The sequence below is a fragment of the Protopterus annectens genome, chromosome 9.part0, assembly GCF_019279795.1.
Source record: "Protopterus annectens isolate FY-2018-M chromosome 9.part0, PAN1.0, whole genome shotgun sequence".
In the NCBI taxonomy this organism is placed as follows: Eukaryota; Metazoa; Chordata; order Ceratodontiformes; family Protopteridae; genus Protopterus; species Protopterus annectens.
The window spans coordinates 740,182,186-740,208,382 of NC_056743.1; positions in this window are offsets into that span (position 1 = coordinate 740,182,186).

Sequence of the window (26,197 nt, forward strand, 5' to 3'; positions counted from 1 at the left end):
TAAAATGTATTTAGAATTACTATATTCCACATAGACATATATCAGAAAGCATCTATAAAATGTATTTAGAATTACTATATTCCACATAGACATATATCAGAAAGCATCTATAAAATGTATTTAGAATTACTATATTCCACATAGACATATATAAGAAAGCATCTATAAAATGTATTTAAAATTACTATATTTCAAAATAAAACTATTGCACCTAAATACATTTAGGAAAAATGTGAATTAAAATAAGTCATGATACAGAAAATAAAATAACAATATTCTGATGTGTGAAAAAAGGGAAATTCTTCTGTATTCATCACTTTGTGAAAGCATACATGTATGGAAACTGTTTCTTATAGAAAGAAAAAAAAATTTTAAAGGAAGAATCTCCATATAATCAATCTTAAAGAATAAACAGTAACAACTACCCCAACTAATACCCTATCTAATTATGTGCACTATTCAATAATGTAATATGTTATCTAAAATATATAACTAATTTCCTACATTAAAACTTCAATTAGCATGGTCTGACTCTCCTATTTTATAATGAGTGATTAGCGAGATGCTTATCTTGTACGTCCTTTTATATAGGAAAAATGGACAGGATGTTAAAAGAGCGTATTCAGGAACATCTTTACCAGATTCAAATAAAGTCACAAGTTAATGCATTGTCAAAGCATATTCTAGATAAGGATAGCACGCATAATTTCACATTCTCTGTCTTACAAACATTACAACCTAGCCCCCGAGGGGGTGACATAAAGAATTTAACAGAATCTGTGGAAGCCCAATGGATTATAAAAACCAGGGCACATTGTGCCCCTGGGCTAAATGATAGGGTTCCTTTAAAACCCATGTTAAAAAATAGGAGAGCTAGACCATGTTAACTGAAGTTTTTTGTGTAGAAAATTTGTTATATATTAATATATATATATATATATATATATATATATATATATATATATATATATATTTTGTATGTATATATATATATATATATATATATATATATATATATATATACTTGCATATATTTTTTATATATATATATGTATCTTTATACAAGTATGTATTAATTCCTATCTTGTATGTCGTTTTTTATATATATATTGTGTATTTTAAACAGTATATATATATATATATATATATATATATATATATATATATATATATATATATATATATATATATACATACACAAGTATAGACAGGGTCTACTTAATAACTCATTATAAAATAGGAGAGTCAGACCATGCTAATTGAAGTTTTAATGTTTTCACACATCAGAATATTGTTATTTTATTTTCTGTATCATGACTTATTTTAATTCACATTTTTCCTAAATGTATTTAGGTGCAATAGTTTTATTTTGAAATATAGTAATTCTAAATACATTTTATAGATGCTTTCTGATATATGTCTATGTGGAATATAGTAATTCTAAATACATTTTATAGATGCTTTCTTATATATGTCTATGTGGAATATAGTAATTCTAAATACATTTTATAGATGCTTTCTTATATATGTCTATGTGGAATATAGTAATTCTAAATACATTTTATAGATGCTTTCTGATATATGTCTATGTGGAATATAGTAATTCTAAATACATTTTATAGATGCTTTCTGATATATGTCTATGTGGAATATAGTAATTCTAAATACATTTTATAGATGCTTTCTGATATATGTCTATGTGGAATATAGTAATTCTAAATACATTTTATAGATGCTTTCTTATATATGTCTATGGAATATAGTAATTCTAAATACATTTTATAGATGCTTTCTTATATATGTCTATTTGGAATATAGTAATTCTAAATACATTTTATAGATGCTTTCTTATATACGTCTATGTGGAATATAGTAATTCTAAATACATTTTATAGATGCTTTCTTATATATGTCTATGTGGAATATAGTAATTCTAAATACATTTTATAGATGCTTTCTTATATATGTCTATGTGGAATATAGTAATTCTAAATACATTTTATAGATGCTTTCTGATATATGTCTATGTGGAATATAGTAATTCTAAATACATTTTATAGATGCTTTCTTATATATGTCTATGTGGAATATAGTAATTCTAAATACATTTTATAGATGCTTTCTGATATATGTCTATGTGGAATATAGTAATTCTAAATACATTTTATAGATGCTTTCTTATATATGTCTATGTGGAATATAGTAATTCTAAATACATTTTATAGATGCTTTCTGATATATGTCTATGTGGAATATAGTAATTCTAAATACATTTTATAGATGCTTTCTTATATACGTCTATGTGGAATATAGTAATTCTAAATACATTTTATAGATGCTTTCTGATATATGTCTATGTGGAATATAGTAATTCTAAATACATTTTATAGATGCTTTCTTATATATGTCTATGTGGAATATAGTAATTCTAAATACATTTTATAGATGCTTTCTTATATATGTCTATGTGGAATATAGTAATTCTAAATACATTTTATAGATGCTTTCTGATATATGTCTATGTGGAATATAGTAATTCTAAATACATTTTATAGATGCTTTCTTATATATGTCTATGTGGAATATAGTAATTCTAAATACATTTTATAGATGCTTTCTTATATATGTCTATGTGGAATATAGTAATTCTAAATACATTTTATAGATGCTTTCTTATATATGTCTATGTGGAATATAGTAATTCTAAATACATTTTATAGATGCTTTCTGATATATGTCTATGTGGAATATAGTAATTCTAAATACATTTTATAGATGCTTTCTGATATATGTCTATGTGGAATATAGTAATTCTAAATACATTTTATAGATGCTTTCTTATATATGTCTATGTGGAATATAGTAATTCTAAATACATTTTATAGATGCTTTCTTATATATGTCTATGTGGAATATAGTAATTCTAAATACATTTTATAGATGCTTTCTGATATATGTCTATGTGGAATATAGTAATTCTAAATACATTTTATAGATGCTTTCTGATATATGTCTATGTGGAATATAGTAATTCTAAATACATTTTATAGATGCTTTCTGATATACGTCTATGTGGAATATAGTAATTTTAAATACATTTTATAGATGCTTTCTGATATATGTCTATGTGGAATATAGTAATTCTAAATACATTTTATAGATGCTTTCTGATATATGTCTATGTGGAATATAGTAATTCTAAATACATTTTATAGATGCTTTCTTATATATGTCTATGTGGAATATAGTAATTCTAAATACATTTTATAGATGCTTTCTTATATACGTCTATGTGGAATATAGTAATTCTAAATACATTTTATAGATGCTTTCTTATATACGTCTATGTGGAATATAGTAATTCTAAATACATTTTATAGATGCTTTCTGATATACGTCTATGTGGAATATAGTAATTCTAAATACATTTTATAGATGCTTTCTGATATATGTCTATGTGGAATATAGTAATTCTAAATACATTTTATAGATGCTTTCTGATATATGTCTATGTGGAATATAGTAATTCTAAATACATTTTATAGATGCTTTCTGATATACGTCTATGTGGAATATAGTAATTCTAAATACATTTTATAGATGCTTTCTTATATATGTCTATGTGGAATATAGTAATTCTAAATACATTTTATAGATGCTTTCTGATATATGTCTATGTGGAATATAGTAATTCTAAATACATTTTATAGATGCTTTCTGATATACGTCTATGTGGAATATAATAATTCTAAATACATTTTATAGATGCTTTCTGATATATGTCTATGTGGAATATAGTAATTCTAAATACATTTTATAGATGCTTTCTGATATATGTCTATGTGGAATATAGTAATTCTAAATACATTTTATAGATGCTTTCTGATATATGTCTATGTGGAATATAGTAATTCTAAATACATTTTATAGATGCTTTCTGATATATGTCTATGTGGAGTGGTGTTTGTTCCTTTAAGAAGTTAATGCTTTGATTAGTTTTTATGAGCTAGTTAAGTATATAATGAAGGTATTTTTAAAAAAGAAAATGTATTGGTTTGACAAAACATCTATTGCGAAAGCGCTAACCGTCCATCTGTGGATCCAATAAAATAGATTTTTAATACTACTTGGAGCCTTCAGTATTTTTTGTCGTTGGACTGCATAGTCGTTTCTATTCTTGGACTGCAAAGTCGTGTTTTCATTCTGCTTTTGGTCTGAACAGACTGGGACTATTAGTACGTTGTTGGACATTTGCTTTTAAAACAAAAAGGTAATTGGAGCGAACACCAGCAGTTGTTTTTTATTTATTTGTTTTATTCTGGCTTTGGTACTGTTGGTGTTCCTAGCGACACGGTGTGCAACAGCCTTTACTTTTATTTTTGTTATGTTTATGCTTTAAAGAGTGCCTTGGAGTGGGCCGATACTGTTTCTAGAAATTAAATGACATCAGTTGTAATAAGGATACATGCTTGGTTCCTCAACAAAAACCTTTGTGAAGAGTTAAAAATGAGATGTTGAATACTCGGTTTAATGCTGGTGTGCTTGGTACAGCAACTAATCGTATCTTTAAACACTGGGATGACAGTGGTAAAGTAATGCAAGATGTGTCTAAAATGTTTCATAGTCCCAAGTTTTCTTTCAGTAAGCAAGATAATTTTTGTTGACCCAACAAACGGTAAGTCCCAGCTGAAGAAAACTCAAGCCACCAAAATGGCAGGATGAAAACATCACCAAACCTAACAAGAAGGGTTCCTTTCCCACAAAGGATAACCCCCTTCCCAGCCTATGACTGGGCTGAGGCTCTGCGCCTGTCATCCCTAAGTTCCCCACCATGAAAGTTAGCTCTCAACAAGGCAGACTGGCCATCCGTCGTTTACAACAAATGGGTGCTCAACATTGTTGGGAGAAGTCACAAGTGTCACTGGAAAGAACATCTACTTCTATTCAGGGAAGGTTCCCCCTCATCTGCTAGACCATGCTTTATTGTTTCTCCCTTTATTTTGGCACATGCTAGATGTAGGGTCATATAGCCAGTCCCTTCTTCAGAGAGAATGAAAGATTTCTACTCCAGAATTTTCCTGGTCCTCAAAAAGTGGTGCCATGGAGATCAGTGTTGGGCCTATCCTTTTTGAATACTTTTGTCAAGGTCACCAAGTTCAAGATGCTCACCTTGCACACAGTGCTTCCTGTTCCACCAGACCACTGCTTCAGAGTAACCATGGACATGAAGGATGCATACCACTATATCTGCACTGTTTATTGCTTCAGGAGATATCTGAGATTTGTTGTGAATATGAAATGCCTTGCTGTAGCAGTTGCCCACTGCTGGACTCTTGCCATTCACATTTTTCCTTACTTGGACAACTTGCTAATTCATGCAGAGTCTGCATCCAGGTGTTTACAATCACTAGAGGTCTCGATCTTACTCTCTCAACCTTTGGAAGTTGTGCTTGACTTCCTCACAAAGACATGTCTTCCTGGAGTCCTAGTCGACACTAACAAAAGAATGGCATTCTTTCACAAAAACAAGGTTCAGTCCTATCAGACAATGTAACATGAATTGTCAAGGAGGAATGTCCCCTCATAGGATCATTGTATCATAGGAGGCTACTAGGCTAATGACCCTAGGGCCCTTATAAGCCTTGCCAAGTTTTACCCTTATTTCCATAATCAGCACCTATCACCCCTGTCCAAGAGGGACATAGGTGGAACCTATCCAGATTGCCCTTGAAGAGGCCAATGAGGTGGTCTGCTTGACATGAAGTGGGAGCCTGTTCCAAAGGTGTGATGACCTTTGTAGAGACAAATCTGTTCCTCCAGCAGGCTTTATTAATGATGCATACCAGGTTAAGGCCATTTGAGTGAGTAACCCATGTACCATATAACTTATGGATATGCAACAGTTCCAATACAGCCCGGTCAAAGGTTGTCTTATATGCAAGGCAGAGATGACCTCTAAGTAGTCTGCATGAAACAGAATAAAGTGACAGTGATTTCAGATGATCCTCATAGGACAGATGCTGAAGACCTTCGGTCTTCCTTGTGAGGAACCTTTGTGGTCTCTCCAATTGCTGCAGGTGCTTGGAAAGGTACATACCAAAAGGGGCATTGTACTCAATTACTGGCCTGATGAGGGAAGAGTACATGGAGGTTATAATTTCTTTTTTCTGGAGGCAATGACCTTACTTATGAGGTGAGCAATATAGAATGCCCTTCTTACCACTGTGGAGACATGGTGATCAAAGGTAAGGTTGCTGTCAACCTGTGTGCCCAGGCCTCTCACCATTGGGTGCATACTTAGGGTGTTGTTACTGATGTGGTAGTTAGCAGGAACATCACTCTTACCAAAAGAGATGATAATACATTTTATTTTGCATTGAGTTTAAGACCATGACTTTGGCACCAGTCATGTGTTTGTGTAAGACCCTCTTGTAGGATGATGTTAATATGTAACATCCCTGCACTGGCCCAGTAATCATGGAGTCTCAATCCTCACCACAAACCACCCACAATTAAAAGGTTTAAATATATTTAATAGTAAATAATAAAATAACAAGGCAATACTCAATAGCTCAACAAAGTGACTACAGAGTCCAAAATCACAGGAAATGTTTTAAAACAACATTGCAGGACAGTCTCAGATAAATACAGAAAATATCTAAATTAATCTTTACTATAGTCCTAACTATATTTAAAAGAAATTGCTGAACCCTAGACTTACTTACAGAGCAAGACAAATGCAGATGAGTGGATGTTCTTGCTAGGTACAAGACAAGATACAAAATGCCCAGTCTTTCTCTTCTGAGAGACTTCTTAAATTAAAAATAAATGCTTCTGCTGGGTTAGCTTCAACAACATCACTCTTTGTCACCTGACTTCAGTTTCCAGGCTAAACAGATACTTAGAATTTAATACCTCTGTGTCAAAAATATATACCTCTCAGAGGTTTGCTCAGAACTGGAAGTCGCAAAAGAATAAAACACTTTTACATATTAGACCTAGCAATTATTTCTGTTTCAGACAATAGAAAAAACTTCTAGCTCTAGACATTGTGATTGCTTGCTGCACTAACTAACTTTTATAGCACATTGCAAACACTTTTAATTTCAACTTATTTTCTTGAAGTTTTGCAAGTTAACTCTGTATGTTCCAGATTCTACTATTAAAACATACATTTGCACAGGTATATAATTTATATACATTTCTGTTCTTTTCCAGTAGGGTACACTGTGGTTCCATTCTTGAAGCTCACTGCATAACATACAGTTCTGTATAAATCATATCAATATTCACAAATGACATGTGATTATTTACAAAATTACAGATAGCTGGGCTGGCAGTGTCACAACATCATTTAGAGATTCAATGACCGCTACCAGTTTGCAGTCATCAGCAAACGTTGTCAGCCACAGACCTTTAGTTTTAGCTTGCAGTTCTGAAAAATAGATTGCAAACAGTAAAGGTCTCAGGACTGATCCCTGTGGAGCACTACTGGTTACAGGTCTGCTGTTTGAGGTGGATTCCCTTTTTTTGACTATATGGTTTCTATCAGTCAGCCAGTTTGCAACCCATCTAATGATATACGGATTGATACCTAGGTGGGTGACTTTATCAATTATGCCTGAGTGGGTCATAATATCAAAGGCCTTGATTAAGTCTAGGTAGGCTGTATGCACAGATTTCCTCTCATCAAGAGCCTTGGTGACTGTCTCGAAGAAGTCCACCAAGTTTAACAGGCATGATCTCCCTTTGACAAATCCAAATTGAATAGGGTCAAGTGTTTGGAGATTACCAATATCTTTGTTGACAAAGTCCATGATGATTCTGTCTATGGCCTTGCAGATAAGGCTAATCAGGCTAATAGGTCTATAGTTCCTGGGTCAGTGAAAGCACCACCTTTTTGCAAGGGGATAACAGTGGCTTTTTTCCATTCAGCTGGGGTGAAGCCAGTGCTTAGACTATGATTGAAAACAGTACCCAATGGTATTGCTAACTCTTGTTTCAGCCCATGTAGCATGCAGCCTGGAATGTTATCAGGTCCCATGGATGCTTTGTTTTTGACCTTAGAGAGGACATTCGCGACCTGCTCTTTAGAGATACAGGGTAGAAAACAGGTTGTAGGGATCTCTTGGGGTAAGTGTTGCGGGGACAGGGGAGTGAAGTTTTCACAGAACCTGTCAGCTAACAGGTTAGCAATGTCCACAGGCTTGGTATATGTGGTATCATTAACCACCAGTTCAGCACAAATCTGGGCCTTTCCTTTTAGGTTACTTTTGTAAAAAAAAAGAATGCCTTATGGCTGTCCTTAGTTGAGGAAGTTAATTTGGATTCGTAGTTACCTTTGGGAGACTTCACAAGAAGTTTTATTGCTTGTTTAAGCTGAGGAGGGAGTGTTTCCAGTTTAGGGCTCACTCCCTCTTAACCCTTAGACAGCAATTTATTTTTCTTATTGTAAAGCCTGTTAATGGCAGTTGTCCACCAGACAGGTTTGCTCTTCCTTGAGGAGCTTGTTTTGGCCTGTTAGGTACAGCCGAGTTAATGCAGTTCTTCGGGGTTTGTATAAAGCATTTGTGTAGAACTTGGCATAGCTGCCAGTTCCATCTGAGGGGGGAGGTGCAGTGAAGCTATTTATACCATCCTGTAAGAGGTTATAATCTGCTTTGGAAAAGTTTTTTTAGTTTAGTTGGTGCTAGGGGTGGGTCAAGTGTGATAGTAACTTCGAATGAGACTGATTTATGGTCAGATCTGACCAGGGAAAACCTCACAATGGGGGTGCTACAGTGGTCCCGCATATTGGTAAGCACCAAATCCAGGATGTCAGCACCCCTTGTGGGGGTGTCAGTTAGCTGGTTCAGAGCATTGGAGTTAATGAAGTTGAGGAACCTTAGGCAAGCGAGTTTGCGCACAAGTAATTTCCCAAGTCAATGGATGGGTAATTAAAGTTGCCCAAAACCATGGTGCTTGGATGTATCTTGATAGACTCAAGTAGCTCCAAATAGGCAGAGTGGGTGTCCTGATTAATGGAGGGGGTCCTGTAGCTGGCAATGACTTGAATAGGTGTCCTACCCACAGTTAATTGCACCTGAAGTATCTCCAGGGAATCATACTGTTTAACCAATCTGGAGGTGTATTTATCTTTAATGAATATTGATGCAATGCCTCCTTTAGTTTTCATGCCATCAGTTTGTGGTCTGAATGCATGGAAGGAGGTGTAGCCTGACATGGCTGGGGTGCTCTCCACATTTTTGAACCAGGTTACTATGACTGCACAGATGTCTATGCCTTCCAAAGTGAAGACTGCTTCCAGTGAATACAGTTTCATGTTAAACCTCCTAGCATTTAGCAGCAAAACCTTGAGTTTGTTCTTAGATGGAGTTCTTACATTGGGAATTTTGTCCTTGAGACATTGCCTAAAAAAGGCACTATGGGGGTGGCAAGAGCCTTGGCCAGTAGCCGAAAACCCAGGGGTGACAGATGAAGACCCTCTCTGACAACGCATCAAGGTCTATTGATCATGTCATACCTGGCTGACAGATACTGTATCCCCTTGGAATGACACCAGAAACTAAGCCAGTTATTGAAGTCAATCATTTTCTGTTTGTATTGAAGCATCATCCTAGGTGAAGGTAAAATGCTGCTTAAGGCTAGGGACATACTAGCCTGTGACACATAGTCCAAGAGCTCAATCATGTTCATAGTTTCATAGGACGACACTAGGCTATTGGCCTGGAGGCCCTTATAAGCCTAGCCAAGACTTTCACCCATATTCCCACAAAGTCAGCACCTGTTTTCACTGTCCAGCATGGACACAGGTTGTATCCCAGGGGTATATTTTCTGTTTCCCATCCAGTCACCCAGGTTCCTCTTAAAGAGGGCTAGTGAGGTACTCTGCTTGACATGGAGAAGAAGTCTATTCCACAGATAGGGAAGTCATTAGGACACAAATCTATCCTACCAACAAGTTCTATTAATGTCACAGACCAGGTTGAGGCCTTGCGTGTGGGTTGCGCGAGTGGGATTTGACTTAAGGATATGCAGCAACTCCATCTTGGCTGAGTCTGAAACGACCTTGTATGCCAGACACAGGTCATCTCTGAGCTGTCTGTATGAGACTGAGGAGAGGGACAGGGCTTTTATCCTATCTGTATAAGATAGTTGTTTGAGACCCTGGATTTTCCTGGTCAGGAACCTCTGTGGTCTCTCCAGTTGCTGCATGTGCTTGGCAAGGTACATGCCGAAGGGGGCATTGTACTCGATAATGTGTCTGATAAGGGAGGAGTACAGGGATGTTATGATCTCCTCATTCCTGGATGAAATACCCTTACTTATGAGGTGGGCCATGTAGAAAGCCTTCGGTACAATGCAGGCAACAAGGTGGTCAAAAGTCAGCTTGCTGTCAACCTGGGTGCCCAAGTCCCTCACGACTGATTGCATGCTTAATACATTGTTTATAATGTGATAAGTAGTGGGGACACCATTTTCCCAAAGGGGATAATGATCCATTTCCTGGGATTCAGTTTGAGGCCATGCTTCTGGCAGCTAGTGGGTGAGAGGTGTGTTGATACCTCTGAGGCTAGGATTAGTGTTCTACCTGACAGTAGAGCTGAGTGTGAAAAAACTCTGGAAGACCACAAGCAAAGCGCTAAGGGAAAATTTAGCAAGCAAAATGTTTGTTACTATAACCACCAATGGTAACTACTGATATGCAGCAAGAGAATTCGTAAAAATTCTAGGACTGATGATGTCCATGATTCTCATGATACTACTGGCTCATTTCCATATGAGGAAAATGTAATACTATATACCAAATTGTTGGACCTAGCACCTACATTCCCGGAAATTTCAGTTATCAGTGCTGCTGTTCATCAGATGAGAGTTACAGTGGTGTAGAACACAGATGCAGTGGTGTAAAACACAGATGCAGTGGTTTAGAACACAGATGAGTATCAGTCTAGGCTTATCTTCGTCCCACTTGTTCCAATGCAGTCTGTCCAGACCGATTCATCTGTTTTCATTTGGGGAGTGCAATTATAGGCCTACTGGAGTCTCAAGGATCCATGGAAGTACATCAGTATCAAGGAAATATTAGTGGTGATCCACACCTTGAAAGTCCTTCACCAGCTATAGACTCCAGGTTCTCTTCTTGTGGGGATGGGCAACACCACAGTGATGTGGTACCTGAACAAGCAAGGTAATACAAGGTCATATCCTCTATGCCAGTTTCTAGTGATGGCCTGGGAACTAGTTTTACAGCATTCTCTGACTCTTTAGACATCATACATCCCATCAGATCAGAATTTGTTATGGCAGACAGACTAAGCAGATGCTAGGTAGATCTACATGAGTGGCAACTCAAGGCAGTGGGGTTCCAAGATCTAGGCCAGATGTGGGAAGTGCCTCATATAGACCTGTTTGCCTCCTTTCAAAACAGACAGCTGGAGAAATTCTCTTCCAGACATCTTTGCAACCATGGTTGGAGAACAGATGCATTCTGATTCCCTCGGATGTTCCTGTATGCATTTTTACCATTTCCACTGATTCACAAGCTACTTCTGAAAATTCAGACATAAATGCCAGAGATCATTGTGGTGACCCACTATTAGAAAAGGCAGTCTTGGTTTTCCCTTATAATAGTATTAGCCAAAGGCAATTACCACATACTTCCTTACCCTCTGAACTTGTTTACACAGATTCAGGAGTGACTGGTGCACCCAAATTTGGAGCAGTGATAATGTCAATGCAATGCAATGATGAATGATTCAGTCTTGATGCCATTTAGGTACTTGTTTCCTAAGATATGCAGCAGGTCTTAAAGCGGGCCAGAAAACCTGCTACTTGAATATGTTATGTTTACAAATGGATGAAGTTTTCTAACTGGTGCCTAAGTAAGAATAGAAGGTCTCTTGAAGTTTACTTTCTTCTGGTCTTGAAACATTTGTGTGAGCTACTTCAGGATGGCTTATTGCATCCATCCGTTAAGGTGCATTTAGTGGCCATGTCTGCTTATCTGCAAATGGATCCCCCTCTTTTGGTAAAACAGTTCATGAAAGGAGTACTACATATGAGGGCTCCTTGCAAGCATATTCCTCCGTGGGATCTTAATTATGTTTTGGAATAATTGACTTTACCACCATTTGAACCTGCCACTCTGGCTGATCTGAAGCTGTTAACATGGAAAACTGTTTCACTTATTGCTCTGACACTTACAAGGCAAGTCTCTGAGCTGCAAGATGTCATGGTGGAACAACCTTACCTGATTTTCCACAAAGATATGGTTGTGTTATCCAGTAAACCCTCTTTCACACTGAAAGTCATCTCGGAATTTACTCTTAATCAGTCTATCAACCTTCCCTGTGTTCTTCCCAAAGCCTAAGAATAAGGGAGAGAGGATTCTTCATACCTTGGATGCGTACTGGCAGCTCAGGTACCACTTTGATAAAATGAAACCCTTCAGAAAGACTGAAAGGATTTTTATTTCCTGCACAGGGGCAAAGAAATGTTAACATGTTTCTAAGTAAAGCATTGCACAGTGGCATATTGGAAAGGAGTGCACTCTAGAAGTATTCTAGAGGCAGGAACTTGGTCCTCTTTCTATACCTTTGTGAAGCACTGCAAGCTGGATGCATTTTCTAGATCTAGAGCAGGTTTCACTAGGACTATTCTCCAGGGGCATCTGGAAACTTATCCTTCCTCCTGTCTGGTTGGGTAGGCCTTGCAAATTTATCCAAATGTAAAGTAAGGCAGTGTATTTGTGGAACATAGTTCAGTTGCATAAGTCCTACTTGTAACAGTAGTTTTTCACAAAACATATCAAATCAGTGAGGCTTCAACATTGCCACCCCCTGGAGGTCCCTGTTCTTTTGATTCCTTGTCTCAAATGTGAGCTCCAATGGTGGATTTGACAACTTTATCTAATTCCAGGACTGCCCTTTCAGGCTCCAGTTCCTTTCCAAGAACTTTTCAGGGATGCCTCAGATTTGGGGTGGGGTGCTTCTTGTGGCCCTATGAAAGTTCAGGGTCTCTGGCCTTCTCATCAGAGGTCAAACCATATCAGCATAAAAGAGATGAGGACTCTTCTTCTGGCTTTATGGGCCTTTCATTCCCTTTTCATACATGGGCTCCTGAAAATCTTCACAGAAAATACCACCATAATGTGGTATATCAACAAGCACAGGATATGAGGTCTTATCTCCTTTGCAGACTGTCTCTTCAGTCCTAGGATCTGGCTATCAGTTATCAGGTGATTCTTCAGGTGGTTTACATACCTTCAGAGTACAATCTAGTGGCAGACTCTCTGAGCAGGTCCAGAACATAGGTTCACAGATGGATGCTTCACAGAGATGTGTTTCTGGATATAGTCCATCAGTGGGTAATTCCTGAGGCAAATCTTTTTGTCTTCATTCTGAGTAGACAACTTCCTCTATTATGTTTGAGAGTACCAAATCCTCTGACTTGGAAAGTGGACGCCCTGCTATTTACTTGGAAGGAAATGTTTCTATATGCCTTTCCTCCACTTCCTCTGCTGCCAAGAGTTCTGTACAAAATCAAGCAGGACTCTCCCAAATGTTATTGATCACTCCCTTTTGGTCCAAGCAGCATTGATTCCCCATTCTTTTTCATCTGGCCAGGGGCAATCACTGGAAACTACCTTACTGGGTGGATCTTCTCATATAGGACATAGGATCTATTATGCATCTTCACTTGTTCACTCTTCAAATGACAATGTGGGTGATACGGTTTGATCCCCTTTAGGTACCTCTTTTCTGAGGATGTGCTTCAGGTTCTGCAGAAAGTCAGGAAACCCACCACCAGAAAATCATATATGTCCAGATGGAAAACATTTTCTGTTTAGTGCCTTTTTTGTCATCAGGATCCTCTTTTAGTAGGGGTTCACTTGGTTCTCTCTCTTTTTCTCTCTTATTTGTGTGATCTGCTTCATGATGACTAGACATATTCTTCAGTTAAAGTTCACCTGTCAGCAATCTCTGATTGTCTGCTCTTGACCCCATTTTGGACTCTTGGTTTGAGACCAAACAGTTTTCTTAAATTACATCCTTCATATCAGGCCGGGGTGAAAGCCTATTGGCTCCTTTTGAACCTGCAAGTTCAGCTTTTTTTGTAGCTTTGCACTTGGAAGACTGTTCTGCTGTTGGCTGTTACTTCTGCCAAGAAAGAATCTGATTTTCAGGCTTTATGGCTATTCCTCCTTTTTTGATGTTTCACAGAGACAGGGTGTCTCTTCATACTAATCCTTGTCTTATGCCTGAGGTGGTTAATGAGTTGTCCCTTACTCAATCTATTTAGCTTTCTTCCTTTTCCCTTCCTTACAGTCTGCAGTGAGACAGCATTTCATACCTTGGACCTGCATAGATAGCTCAGATATTATTTGGATAAAACAAAAGTTATTTGCAGTTCCAAGCAACTGTTTGTTTCTTTTCATCCCAGCAATTTAGGTTTGGCTGTTTCCAAGCAAACTATATCCTCCTAGATCACTAAGGCCATTTTCTTTTGCTATTCTTTTCATGGCAAATGTCTTTCTTCATCTGGAAAGGCACATTCTGCTGGGGCAGTTGCCTCTTCAGGTGCCTTTTTCAAGGGTTTGGATACCAATTCCATCCTTGAGGCTGCCACATGGTCCTCTATTTATGCTTTCATTAAAAATTATACATTAGGTGTTATTTCCAGGGCGAGAGGAGGTTTTTCCAGAGCTATTCTGCATGGGATTGTTGAGGGTTCCTCTGTGCCTTCATCCTCCCAGGCTTCCTCTTGAGCTGTTGTACTCTCTCTTAGTTGATGAATACTGCAACAGTGAGAGTACAATTGTTTAAGAACTTACCATAACAGTAGATGTCCTTCTCCTCACTGTTGCAGTATCCTGTCCCTCCCTGCTTTCTCCCTCTGTTATAGCTCTTGCCTCTATGTTTTGTTTCCCCTCCTGGCTGAGGGGCTGTCACTTCCTCTCCCTTCTGAACTTTTCTCTTCTGGATGTATATGTTCTCTTTTGTTCCTGGAGGTGTTTTGTTCTTCCTGGGGCAATTCACTTCTGAGTATTTGCATCCATACATCACCTTTATGCTTTATGTGGGGAGCATACATGTTATGTACTGTACCTGTAACAGCTAAAGGCTTTGGTATACTGGCTGGACGTAGGGCTATCCTGGGCAGAAGATCCCTTCTGTGAAGAATAATGCAACAGGAAGAGAAGGACATCTACTGTTATGCTAAGATTTTAAACAACTGTACTTCTTCAGGTTAGATTTCCTATATTTTGAATGTCATGCAGTATTACATAAAGACCTTCTTAAACATGTGTTTTGTATAGTTCAGGCAAATCAACAGTTCATTACGTATCTACTGTTTTTACATCCGGTGCCACTTGAAAGATGTAACTGCATGAAAGTTAAGCTACCTTTTTCACCATCTCTGAAAGTACAGTGACAAGTGGTAACAATCTCTGGGTCTTAACTGAACTGGTGTCTTTTTTAACATAATTTGCTTTGATTTGGAAAACTAATTCTTTATGAACATGCTCTGATTAGTTGTACCTCTGAAAAAGATGCCTGTTAAAACCCAGTCTTTAGTTTTCATTGGTTGATGTGTTATACAGCAAAAGAAAATATGTGCATTTCATTAAACACGTGATGATATAAAACATGTTTGAAACTGACGTATTTCTCCTCCCACACTTTAACTGCCCCCCTGCAAAAAAAAAACAGCAGGTAAAAAATCAGCCACATAACCACAAATTCTGTTTTAGTTATTTGCTTTCACATGCAGTAAACACCATCATATAACAAATATATGTTTACAGTATGTTCCCTTTTGCCTTTTATAACATAACCTCAGCTGGCTCTCTTCAATGCCAAAATAATCTGCCCTTAGTAGAAGCAGTCATGTACCGTACAAATGTGTTTTGACATCATGCTAATGATAAACAACAGACTGTAAAATGTCTTCAGAATCATTTGTATTGCTTTACCTCTGTACTCATATTGTTTGATGCAACACAGTTTATCATAGACAAACATTAGCTGTACAGGCTGGCAGAATTTAGTTAAATATTGCCCCATCATGATGGGTTGAAAAAAAAGTCTAAAATAGTAAAAAAAATCTAAATTAAATTATTTTAAGTTATGGTCATTGTGCACTAGGAAACAAGACTGGTTTGGACAGATGAGAGGCTATCTACATTTCTAAATGGTATTGATGCATTGAACAGTTTGTATTAAATGGAGTCCCCACTGTCTCTAGCATGGATTTATGTTGTCTCTGCACTTGTAGAGGAGTCTCGCTGGCCTGGTCTTACTTTGAGAAGCAGTCACCCTCTAACCTAAAGTAAGTACAGTTTTTTTCATTGTGAGCTCATTTGGGTATGGTCAGCAAGGGCAAACTGTCAAAATCAAAAATATCACTTTTGTGGGATTAGTGAGGATAGTAAAGTAAAGTTAAACATTTTCCATAAATAACTCGATTCATTAGTATAAGTCAATTTTTATGTGAATATGCTAAAAGATATCACACTTACAGTGTGGAGGTCAGATACAAAACACAGTCTGCAGCATTGCTCTGGATAGAACCACCATTCATTTTAAAACAGAGGAATTAATTGAAATTTAATTCTTTATAGATATTCACACAGTGTACTGCATCAGTAAATGTACTGTGGACCTGAAATGGTTCTTTGATCACAAAGAGAACATGGGGAGTATACTTCTTTCTCCATATTATCCTTGTGATTTGCTGTCATAAATTAACTTGGTAATTTAACAGATACCACTGCAGTATAACTGCATATATGGTATGCAACTATATCTTTGCCATAGAGCACCCGTAGTGTTTTAGTGATTTCTAGAATATAATAAAAAATTAATTAATGAAAAATGTGTGTTTTCTATAACTACACTTGGAACTGCTGCTAAAAATGACTGTTTAAGTATCTCCACTCTTAAAGAGGGTTTGCATAGTTTTTTTTTTTAGTTTTTTTTTTATTTAACATTTGTTTACTGGGAAATTCCGACTTGGAACTAAGCCAATTTTCAGCGGAGGCCTGGGGAGAAATGCTCCAGTTGCATGTCTTTGTAACGTGGGAGGAAACTGGAGCACCCAGTGGAAACCCACACGAATGCAGGGAGGGCATGCAGACGCCACACAGAAAGCACCCCAGCTGAGAATTGAACCACAGAACTTCTTGTTGTGAGGTGACAATGCTACTGATGCACCACTGCACCATCATAATTTAATTCATAAACATATGCTTGTATAGTCTCATTATTGCAACATTTGCTTCATTTCTTATCTTTTGTTTCTGTACTCCCTGCTTAACAGTAAAGCTTTCAGCGTATCATTTTTTAAAAAGCAGAGCTGATTTTTTCCAAGAAAGATAATACAGAAAGCAAACAAGCAAACAATGGGATTCATTACAGGCCACAACTTTTATAATCTTGTCTCATACATTAAACACTATTTCAAATGTTATTCCTATATCACATTTCTCAAACTCAGACTACAGCTCAGACCTTCATTTAAGATTCATTGCTATGTTCCAATAACAGTTCCTAGTAGACACCCCTAATTTGTCATTGCAGTTTAAAAGGTAACATTGGTATTTGTTATAAATTCAAGTTCCATTTAAGGCAAATGTCATGTGTTCAGATGGATACAGACTGACTCACTTAGATGAAATATTTATATTTAAATATTTTTTTCAAGCTCAGAGAAAGGTTTTATTACCTTTATTCATGCAAATCATTTGTTACTTTAACTGCTTCTTTGTTTTCAGGGATCAGAACAGAACAGAATTTTAATATTTAGCTGAATTACTCCATGAAAGGGCAAGCAGATATCTGATTTCTAAAATAATTAATCTGTGAGTATCACTTAAGGAAATTACAATGGCATGTTATATATTATATTTTAAATTCAATGATTATACAAGTTTGTCTTTTACAGCAACTTTTTTTCTGAACAATGTGACAAGAGTAAGGGATTCTGCTTCTCATTTCTCTGACAATGGCACAGCTGATTGACAGAACTTATCAATAAGACCTTTTCCAGTGTTTAAAAGGAACGTTACTGAGTGACAGAAAAAAGCACAGGAGCTGATTAGAAAAAACAAGCAGTACATTCAATTTGAAATGGAGCCTGGTGTTTAGTGGTTGAGAAGAGGAAGAAAAAGAACAGCAAGAATGTGAAATAAATAGGCAAATGGAAAAGGGATATTTCTATAAGATACAGTCTGGACACATACTGTGCTTCTGCAAGAGGTGGTGCGAAGACAAGAGAAAATGTCTGAAAGTTTTCCACTTTGTCGTTTATGTTTAAAAGGCTAATAAAGGAAGTGAAAAAGAAGCTGTAAGTACAAAAAGTTCCTTTTTTTTCTTATTATGTCTGGTTCGATTCTCAGCTAGAGCGTCTTCTGCGTGGAGACATGCGTGAATGGGCGTACCTTCATTGAAGGTTGTGCATCAGGGTTGGTACCTCGGCATGTAAAAATCAACTACCAATCATTAGCGGACTGGAGTTCCGCTGTGGAGACCCCTAACCAGGAAAAGACGAAAGAAGACTACTACATGTGTATAAATTGTAAGAAAATGTGTTCTTCTCTTACTAAAATGTGTGTGAGAAATTTATTGAAGTCAACTGCATGTGATGTTGTAAAGCAGTTATGTATAGAATGCAGAGGTATTCTAAATGCAAGGTGTAGGGGAAGTGTTATCGTAGAAATGTACTTTTTTTCTTATCTGCCATCAGAGTTCTGCAAATGACAGATACACTGTCTGCAAACATAGAAAATAAATCCAGAGATGACAGAACTGTGAGCTGTAAGGTATCTGAATAAAGAAACATTAAAATTAGTAGTTAAAACATTTCAGGTAGCTCAATTAAAATAAATGAAGTATGTTGCATTGAAGACAATATAAGCAAATGTATTCCTACTAATAATATCCACTTCAATGGAATCATAACAGCGCAAACTCTATTCATTTAATGAGAGCAAGAGCATTTTTTCCTTAAGGCTACAACTCACTTACTTGAGAGTATGTAAGTTGTTTCTTGCATCTTGGAGGGAACTGAGATGAGATATGAACGTATGGTATGGGTGCAGAATGGAACACAGGCTCTAACATGCATTGTCGGCATGACTGAACCTAACTTTAGAATGTGAGAAGCCTGTGGGTGCAGTTCTCTATCTTGGGCATTCACTGACATATGGAGGGATAACTTTCCGATATGGAAAATGTATATAGTTGTGTGTGTTCTGAGTTAAAAAAAAGGGTTGCAGAGTTAAAACCTAAAATGTACATAGTTTCTGTTTTCTTAATGTTTTTATTGAAATAAAAAGTCTGGGAAATGTGGCATGGGTCTAAACTGAGATAAAAAGCTGCAACTGCATATATGTGCAGCCTGCCAAACACTAATGTATGTATGCAAGTTGCAAGACGGTAATGTATATTCAAAAACCTGCCATGTAAAATATCCTAAAATAATACCATCTTACAGTGACTGCATTGTCAGTCATATCATGGAATGTAAATGGCACTGCAGGTATGGACAAGAAGCAAAGATTATTGAATTATATTAAGGAGTGTAGGGTACAAACGGCAAAGTTAGAGTAGACACACTTAGAAATGAGTATGTTAATTTGAAAAAAAAATTCCAGAAGGCTTATTCAATAGAGTATCTGGGACAAATGAAAAGAGCAGTAATAATGCTGATTGCATGAGGGGCTCCAGTAGTGATAGAGGAGGAAAAGAAAGATGACAAAGCTAGATTTGTTGTAATAAGGGGTTATTGGCAGGTGTGACATCTCCTATCTGGGTCAGTAATCAAGGAGCCTGAATCCTCACCACTGGCACTGGAGAGAGATGTTCACTTGGAACAAAAATGGATACATCCAGTATTTCCAGATGTAGCTCTTTGCATCAACACAATTTCCCTTAAGAGCACACAGGGAATGCACTCAGTCTGGGGTCTAGGTTTCTATGTCTGTCTCCCTCCAGGTCCCCAATAAGACACCCCCCACTGACACAGCTCTAGAGTTGAGACCTCAGCTGAGTGTCCAAGCCAAGTCCTCCAGCACCTGCTCTGTGAAAACACGGTTTTGTATCCCTGCTGCAAGTAGCTGGCATGCATAAACTTTGAGATTTGGTTTTCACACACACACACACACACACACACACACACACACACACACACACACACACACACACACACACACACACACACACACACACATGCACACAGGAAAGTTTGGCACAGATTTACTAGTTATGCTGCCTTCCACCCAGACTATAAGGAAGTTACACTGCCACCAGACACCCCACAGCCAACTACTCTAAGACTCTTATAAGGGTATCCAATTATACTGAATGAAATTAATATTAGTACAAATGGTAGTTTGACCAGTGCTGTAAGGCTTCCAGGAGTGACCATATTGTCACCAAATAGATAAAAGTCCTCTCAAAGTTTAAAATATTCTCTATAGGACCAGCCACAATGAAAAGTTTAAATATATTTAATAACAAATAATAAAGAAACATGAAAATACTAAATATCTATTTACAAAAAACACCAGAGTTTCAGTCACAGGAAATATTAAAAATAACCCAGGTGGATATATTCACACAGTTACAGAAAAAGGATACTTAACTAATCTCACTATATTTTCCTGACTGATTTAAAGAGTTATTATTCTCTGGTTACTTACAATATCAAGGCAAGATGAAGTAGGTGAGAGATCCTTCTTTGTTAGTTTACAAAAACAAGGAGCTCTGAGACTTCAGTCTCACCTAGTATTAAACATTATTTTTAGTGATGGATTATAGAATGACATCACATGTATCTGGTCATCTGACTTCGAAACTGCCAGATTTTTGCACCAATGTGTAAGTAATACACGCACACACACAGCCTTGCTAAGATCTGCTGCAATTCCTGGAAGTCATAAAACAATTTCAAACAGCCACCCTTTTGGAGTAGCAATTAGTTCACCACAATGACAATGATGGAAGCTTCCTAGTACAGACTTTTTGTCTCTGGCTGCATTGAGAACTGTAGGATACAATCTTTATGGCTTAAATTAAGTAATTTAGTTTCTTACTATTTTCCAAAGTCAGGTGGATTGCGATTAACCTCTTCTCTGCCAGTATCCTCTGTTACAATATATATATACATTTCAACAGTTACAATAATACATGTACATTTCTTCATCTGTCCAGCAGGACACACTGTTGATACATTTTTAAAACAAGCAACTTTACAAATATGTTTTTAACACAAACATCTGTACAAATCAGTTTGATAGTCAAATAACATATAATTCTTTACTAAATTCCAGCTAGCTTGCTGGCATATGTTGCACATCTACTGCCCTACTTCTTCTGCCATACCTGGCAATACCTCAGATTAGTACATCTCTCCCCCCTTTGAAGACTCAAGCTAGTTTTTCAAGTGACCCTTAAGAAACATTGCTTAAGAGGAATGAGCCTATCTGGGAATACATTAACCCATACTCCTTGAAAGCTATTACAGCCGAGGCACTAGAGTGTTATTAAAGAGTTTTGCTTAATATGCTTAAATTTGGACCTGGTTCATCTGGCTTTGTGGTAATTATTATTTTCTTGTGTTTTTGTGTGGTGTTTTATATTAACCAATAACCTGTTTTGAGATCCCGTCTGTCTTGGCATTGCTGACCCCACTACAGTGCTGCACTGTCATATCATATGCCTGCAACTGTAGCCTCCACCATAGTAACTTGGCATTTTGTTGCCTGGCTCACTGTAGCCATAGATCCCCCTATGACTCCTCCTGCTGCCAACTGCAAATACTTAGCACCAGGGCCTCCCTATCATGGTATGGTTTTATCATGTTAACATTGTACAATTTGGGCCAATTTGGGCCCCTGTATCCTGCCTAGCAGTTCTATCATGTAGTTAACATCACTGAACTTCCTTACCACTTTGAAGGGTCCCTCCAAAGCTGCCTGCAGCTTATTGTGTCTGACAGGAATGAGAACCATAACCTGCTGTCCCACAGCATATTCTTGGGCTTGAGCATTCCTGCCATACCAGACCTTTTTGCGCTATTGGCCTCCCGTCAGGCTCTCCTGGGCAAACCCATGAAGCTCCCTAAGCCCTGTCCTGAAGTTTAGGATATATGCCACAACAGATTCCTTGTGGGATTCACACTCACCCTCCCACTCATCATAAATGAAAACTAAATGCCCGCACACCCTATGGCCATACAGCAACTCAAAGGGTGAAAAATCTGTGGATTCCTGGGGTACCTCTCAGTATGCAAACAGCAACTCTCTCTCTTACACTAGTCTGTAAATGTGCATATAATGGTCTTTAGTATAGAGTTTAACCTCTCCATAAGACCATTATTCTGGGGATGGTAGGGGTGGTTTTTAGGTGCTTCACCCGACAGTGCTTCCAGAGATGTCAGTACATCTGACATGAAGTTGGCACCTCTGTTAGTTAGTATTTCTTTCGGGAAACCTACCCTGCTGAAAATCTCTAAAAATGCATTTGCCACCTTCTCTGCCACAATGGAGGACAAGGCCACTGCCTCAGGGTATCAATAGCATAATTTACTACCACCAGGATATACTTCTTCCCTGTGGAACTCAGGGTACTCAGAGGCCCACAATATCCATAGTTAACCACTGAAATAGCTCTTCAATCACACGCAAAGGCATCAAAGGAGCTCTGACCTTGCCTCCTGCCTTGCCTGCTTTTTGGCTCTTTGGAAAGTTCCTGCAATATCCTATTACATCCCTTGCAATCCCAGGCTAGTAAAAGTTCTGCATAACATGTGTCTTGGTATGCTTTATGCCCATATGATCTGCAAAAGGAATGTCATGGACTATGGCTAGAAGTGCCAGATGTTAGGCTCTAGGCACTACCAACTGCTGTATTATCTCACCCTCTAGCCCTCCCTCAGGGGTCCACTCTCTATACAGTAACTCTTTGTTCCAGCGTACAAACTCCCCTTTTCTTTGGCTAAAGTATTGGTGTCATTCAAAGGGGATCCAGTGTCTGTCAGCCTAGGATGACATGCTCGACAAGCCACGTTGCTTCGCTAGGGACGACTTGCACCTGTCACCTCTGGGCTTTCGAATACTGGTTAAGGCCCTTGACACCCCTATAGTGCCTTTTTTAGGCAAGGCTCAAAAGACAAACCCACCTCCATAGACAACACAAGGAAAAAGAAACTAAGGGTAATGCTGCTCAACACCAGAAGTCTAAACTACAAGATGCACGCACTCGAGGCTCTCCGCAGTATGGAGAATATTGATATCTGTGCAGTAACAGAAACCTGGTTCAAGGCTCCCGAGAGCACCCCAGCACTACTAGGTTATACCTCATACCATGCTTTTCGGCCCAAAACTCGGACCGAACCACAAACGGAGGGGGAGTTATATTCATCAAAGATACCCACACCTCCAGGTTAGTGGCACTGCACGAAGCATCGGAGACCATCCATGTGCAACTAACAGTGGGCAAAACTGCCTTTCAGTTTGTAGCCTGCTACAGACCACCCTCCCAAACTCGGGAACCCCACTCAACTTTCCTGAGAACACTGGAGAATATGAAGGTCTCTCCAAACACCATTATATTGGGTGACCTTAACTACCCAAACATAGACTGGGAGCAGTACTCAAGCCCCAACACCCTTGCCCAGTGGTTCCTAGAATTTATAAACTCAAATGCTATGGAACAACTGGTCACCACTCCCACAAGAGGGGAAAACATATTGGGCCTGATCATCACCAACATGGGGACTCTATGTTCCATACCAGAGGTATACCCCTCATTGGTAAGATCTGACGATAAATTAATCTCACTGGACATCCATATCCCATCCCCACCCCCAGCCAAGGAAATCACGGTGAAGTACTTCTCAAAACTGAGGTGGAATCCTTCAAAGCCCCCGGGCCAATGGAAAATACGGCCCAAACCACAAAATCCTTTACAAATGCATTCTATGGACACCTACAGGAATGCATGGATCACGCTATCCCAAATAAAACCAAGACTCACTCCTCCAAAGGTAAGAGACCTGTCTGATGGACCCCAGCCATAAATAAGCTATACAACAGAAGGAGGAAGCTACTATATGATAGAGCAAAATCCCAAAATGGGAAGGCATCTCTGATCAGTACTAGCAAGAAACTATGCGCCCTCATAAAATCATCTAAGGCCAGCTTTGAAAGAAAAATTGCACAAGACACTAAAGATAATCACAAGGCCTTCTTTAGTTATATCAGGAACCTGGGTGGCAACTCCCAGATATGCTCCGAGTTAGTGCAAAATGACAAAAAATACACTGAACCCACAGACATTGCCAACATCCTAGCAGACAGGTTCAGTGCAAACTTCTCCCCCCCTTCACCCCCAAAAGAGCAAATGTCTATCCCAACAGAGTATAGCCTCCCTGACATCACAGATGCACAGGTGAGAGCTGCCCTCTCCAAAGCAAAAAACACAGCATCAATGGGACCGGACGGTGTCTCGGGCTGCGTCTTACACGAGCTCCAAGAAGAACTGAACCCTCACATAAAGTCACTGTTCAATCTCAGCCTTACTACAGGATATGTACCCAAGGAATGGCGTACAGCAACAGTGGTCCCACTCTACAAAGGTGGTGCCACAATGGACCCCAGAAACTATCGCCCTATAAGCCTGACTAGCCTGGTCTGCAAAGCTATGGAGTGTATCATCATGGAACTCATAAACAACGACATGGATCATACCCAATTCAGCTTTGTTAAAGGCAGATCTTGCCTCTTAAACCTGGTCGACTTCTTTGAAACAGTCACCAAGGCCATAGATGAAGGGAAGGTAGTCCACACAGCCTACCTGGACCTAGCAAAAGCCTTTGACACAATACCCCACTCGGGCATCATAAATAAGCTCACCAGCTTAAATATCAACCCCTATGCCACAAGATGGGTTGCAAACTGGCTCAGGGATAGAACCCACATGGTCAGAATTGCAGGTGCCATGTCAGACTCTAAACCAGTTACAAGTGGCATCCCACAAGGCTCAGTCCTGGGACCTCTCTTGTTCGGTATATATTTCTCTGAGGTACAGGCTAACATGGGAGGACTATGGCTGACCAAGTTCGCAGATGAATGCAAACTGGGTGCCATAATCGACTAGCTGACTGACACAAGCATCCTCCAAAAGGGTCTCACAGAGACGGATAACTGGTGCCAGAGCCATGGCCTAAAGCTAAATGCCAAAAAGTGCATAGTCATCCCCTTTGGGAAAAACAAAGTGCCCACAAATTACCACATAGGTGGAAATCCATTAAGTACAGAAGAAGTAATTAGGGATTCGGGGACCCAAGTAGATAGCAATCTCTCCTTTGACAACCACATTGCCAAAGTGGTTAGAAAGACCTTCTATATAGCCCACCTTATCACGAAAGGGTTCACATCTAGATCAAGAGAGGTCATTGTGCCCCTCTACTCATCACTCATCAGGACCATAATTGAATACAATGCCCCATTTGGGATGTACCTTACCCGACACCTGCAGCAACTGGAAAGACTCCAAAAGTACCTCACCAAGATGATCAAGGGACTCAAACAGATGCCCTACGCAGTTAGGCTAAAGAAACTCCAGCTCTACTCAGTTGCTTACTGCCTACTCAGAGGTGATCTGTGCCTGATGTATAAAGCCATGTCCAACCCAGAATTAATGGACATGTTCCACCTCAGGAAATCCAAATCCCTTAGAGTTACATGCTCCAGGGACTTAAACCTCAGCACAGAAATAAATAGGACATGCTGGAGGAACAGACTCATATCCCAGAGGCTCCCCTCACTCTGGAACAAAATCCCAATCCATGTTAGGCAGGGCCCCTCAATGACCCTCTTCAAGAGAAATCTTGACGAGTGGATGGGAGATTGTAGGTTTACCCCTAGGATCTCTTCTGTGTCCCCACTAGACAGAGGCACAGTAAACTAATCTTAAAAGGGCTATCTTCTGTGACCTACTATACAGAGGCACAGTCAAATAATCTAAAAGGGTGGTGAAAGCCAAACACACTCTGGCAAGGCTTATAAATGCCCTAGGGCAGATAGCCTAGTATCAACCTATGAACCTATGAACCTTGTGAATCAGGTGCCTCCCTAGCTACCTCGTCAAGCCTCTTAGTGTAGGGTCCAAAAGCTGAGCCTGTTTCA